The sequence below is a fragment of the Mesocricetus auratus genome, unplaced genomic scaffold (assembly GCF_017639785.1).
Source record: "Mesocricetus auratus isolate SY011 unplaced genomic scaffold, BCM_Maur_2.0 Super-Scaffold_100022, whole genome shotgun sequence".
In the NCBI taxonomy this organism is placed as follows: Eukaryota; Metazoa; Chordata; class Mammalia; order Rodentia; family Cricetidae; genus Mesocricetus; species Mesocricetus auratus.
This window is the reverse complement of record NW_024429203.1, coordinates 11,296,273-11,300,315: the sequence shown is the minus strand read 5'-3', so window position 1 is coordinate 11,300,315 and position 4,043 is coordinate 11,296,273. Positions and strand designations below refer to the sequence as shown.

The following is a 4,043-nucleotide window of genomic DNA, read 5'->3' as shown; positions in this document are numbered from 1 at the left end:
CCCCATGCGCTATTCGAATAAGCTCTACTGTGCCCTAGGCTGGCTCCACAGCTGTCCAGATCAGTCCCTTTGAACCATCATGCAGTCCTGAGCCCTGCACCTGAAGCAAGGGCCAGTTTGCCTGCTTTCCATGTTGCGGCCACAAGAGGGAGCGCTGTGACGGCTTTGCAGCCATAACCAGGTAACTTCCCTGATGACATGAACCCAATTAAAAAAAAGAAAGAAAGAAAAAGTTAAGAGGAGGGCAAAAGTGAAGGAAAAACACGGCTCAGAGAGAAAAGCAACCAAGAAAAGAACCTAGAAATGACACGGACTTTAGAATTTGGAGACAAGGGCATTAGAACAGTTATTATGTGCTATATATTCAAGATGCCAAGAGAAAAGACTACCGCGGCTCATCATACATGAAAGATCGTTTTCAAAGACGTTGAGATCAAGGGCAAAGGATGAAGTTCAGCTTTGTGCAGAGACTCTGAGTTAGATTCTGAGCGTGGTGAGCGGGAAAAGAGGAGTAGGGAGAAAGCAGTGGGGAGAACGGGGGGGGGAGAAGGAGGGAGAAAGGGAGAAGTGAGGGAAGAAAAGGAGAGAGGGGAAGGGAGGGAGGCGGAGGGAGGGGAAGGAGGGGGAGGGAAAGAGAGCAGGAGGGCAAGAAGGAGGGGGAGGAGGAGGAAATGATCTTGTGTTGAGCAGGCATGGCGGTCCACTCCTGTAGTTCTGGCTTTTCGGGAGGCTGAAGTAAGAATATCAAGAACTCATAGCTAGTCTGTGCCATATAGCATAAGCTTTCAGTTTTACATAAATGAATGAATAAACTAATTGATTAAATTGAACTTTTGTCAAAAAGAAAAATCTACAATGGTAATCATGAAAACACAATGGTTGGGATGAGCAGAGTAAACCCTGAAGAAAAAGATGAGTGAACTTGAAAACTGAAATACAGGGGGAAAGTACTGATTACGAATGGAGTTAAGAGTATACTATGAACAATTTCAGTCTGATACATGAAAAACTAAAAATGCTTCTAGCCCCGCGTGTGTGCGCCTTATCTCAGCGGGTCTGCCGGAGACCCCTGAGCACGAAGCCTAGTCCCCCGCGCGGCCCCATTTCCACTCCCACAAGATGAAAGAAACAGTCATGAACCAGGAAGAACTGGCCAAGCTGCAGGCACAAGTGCGCATTGGTGGGAAAGGAACTGCTCGCAGAAAGAAGGTGGTTCACAGAACAGCCACAGCAGACGACAAAAAACTGCTAGGAAGTTAGGGGTGAACAAGGTCTCTGGTATGGAAGAGGTGAGCGTGTTTACAAACTAGGGAACAGTGATCCATTTTAACAACCCTAAAGTTCAGGCGTCTCTGGCAGCGAACACCTTCACCATTTCAGGCCACCCTGAGACAAGGCAGCTGACAGAAATGCTGCCCAGCATCCTAAACCAGCTTGGGGCAGATAGTCTGACTAGGTTAAGGAGACTTGACTGAAGCTCTGCCCAAACAATCTGTGGACGGAAAAGCACCACTTGCTGCTGGAGAGGATGATGATGATGAAGTCCCAGATCCGGTGGAGAATTTTGATGAGGCTTCTAAGAACGAGGCAAACTGATATGAGGCGACTTCTGAAGAAGGCGACCCTTGCAGAAGTCACAGCAGCTGCTATTATATATATATATACATATATATACATATATATATATATAAAGACTGCTTTTTAAAATACTTTTGTTTATGGATCTGATAAAATCTAGATCTCTAATATTTTTAAGCCCCCTGGACACTGCAGCTCTTTCAATTTTTGCTTAAACACAATTCATTCTTTGCAGCAAATTAAGCAGAAGAAGCCTGAGAATAAAGTTTGGAAAGGAGTTAATAAAATTCTTTGCCTAGTTAAAAAATGCTTCTAAATGTTTAAAAAAATAAACTTCTGAATTGTCAGACAGATCATGAGAATTTTTTATAGGTTTCCTGGGGGTAAAAACGAAGGCAGACAGGCAGTGGTGGCCACACCTTTATTCCCAGCACTCTGGAAGCAGAGGCAGGTGGATCTCTATGAGCTATGCGGTCCAGGACAGTCAGGGCTACACAGAGAAACCCTGTCTCCGGAAAAACCAAACAAACAAGAAACGTATTTCACTGTTGACAGAGCTCCAGCGTGTACTCTTTGTAAGTTAGTAGGATGCCATCAATCCAGACAAGCTGCTCCTAGGCTTTGCTATGTAGCCCTGGCTGGCCTTTGAACTCTCAATGCTCATGCCCTACCCTTGTAAAAGCCTGGTTGCAGGTGTGTGCCACCACACTCAGCCCATATTGTCTTAATCCTATAACATTAGTTCCTGACCCAGAAAGGTAAAGGTCATCCCATTTATATGGGAATTCTGTGCACATAAAGTGTTGCACCCAGAAATTAAGAAGAAACCCCATATAATTTTAGGAATAATTGTAATATTTCTTTATATGTAATAGTTTTCTAATAAAACCAGCACTAAAATAAGAATAGTGATTTCTGAGACAAGATGAGAACTGTGGACCCGACAGAATTCTGTTTTTCGCGGTGATACAACGTCAGATACTGAATTTACCTTTCCCACTTTCAACACTAAAAGCTGAGCTATATATATATATATATATATATATATATATATATATATATATATATATCACTGGATAGCAGCCACAAAGAACAGTGATCACCGAGAGGAAGAAAACGAATGACCCGGGCAATAGAGGTGCCGCCTCACTGCCTGCAGAACTCCCAGCCGACCATAAAAGAAAGAAACCAAAACGGAGCCAGTCTCCCCAGTTAGAGAGACAAAGTTCGGAGCTCCAGGAGAGCAAGGTGACTGAGCCAAGCATCAAAGAAAGGAGGTCTCCTGGGACAGCAGAGACGTCTCCTGGGGAAGCAGAGAGGTCTCCTGGGACAGCAGAGAAGTCTCCTGGGGCAGCAGAGAGGTCTCCTGGGGCAGCAGAGAGGTCTCCTGGGGCAGCAGAGAGGTCTCCTGGGGCAGCAGAGAGGTCGCCCAGCCCAATCCTGAGCCCTGTGATGCGCACAAAGACTGGGGGCAAACCGGAGGCACACGCAGAGCCGTCTCTGTTCACAAGCTAGACTAGCCAGAGCCGCAAGTACAATGGTTCTCAACCTGTGGGTCGCGACCCCTTTGGCAACTTTCTATCTCTGAAAAAATATTTGCATTATGATTCATAACAGCAACAAAATCACAGTTATGGCGTAACGATGAAAATAATTTTGTGGTTGGAGGGGTCACCGCGACATGATGAATTATATGAAAGGGTTGCAGCAGGAGGAAGGTTCAGAACCACTGTTCTAGTGCTTGTAAGGTGTCGGTGCAGTTCTCAGAGCCTGTTGCTTCCACCGGGCCAAATTAGCCCACGAGGGAAAGGTGCTGTCCTGTCCAAGCAAAACTCAAAAACTCCAGACTGCAGCCATCCTGTCGGGAAAGGAGCCACAAAAGAATGTGACTTTCACAGGAAAGGCAAAAAACTGTTGAGCTATAACAAAAGAGCAAGACAGCTCCTAGAACTATCTTTTTCATAAAGAGAAGGCGTCTTTCCAGCGTTGATGTGGCTTTTCTTACCTCCTGGCTCCTAAGCCTCACAGACCTAGGGAAGCCTTCCTAGTTTGTCCTGCCTTTTAAAAGAAAGATTTATTTTTTTATTACTGTGTTGGTGCACATGTGTACCTACTTGTGTGGGTTTATGATGGCATGAGTTCATGGAGGCCGGAAGAAGGCATCAAATCCCCTGAAACTGGAGTTATACGAGGTTGTGAGTCTGCTGGGAACTGAACCCAGGTCCTCCGCATGAACAGTAAACACTCAAGTGCTGGGCCACCTGTCCAGCCCGGGATTTTCCTGCTTGTTAACTGTTTAGCTGTTTGTTGTTGTATATGGTCTGCTTAACCACTAACTCATCTCTCCAGCCTTGAGAAAAACAGTTAAGTGTCGGGCTGAGTCAATAATGCTTGGTATGACGACATGAGTTTGATCCAACGCCCACATAAGTGGCCCGGGTGTGGCAGTCCTTGCTTGTAAAGCC

The 4,043-nt window shown here is 45.6% G+C and overlaps 1 pseudogene; it reads left to right on the top strand.

Moving 5' to 3' along the window:
- The first annotated feature begins 1,119 nt into the window (after positions 1-1,119).
- Positions 1,120-1,596, top strand: LOC101831892 (annotated as a pseudogene).
- The last annotated feature ends 2,447 nt before the right edge of the window (positions 1,597-4,043 follow it).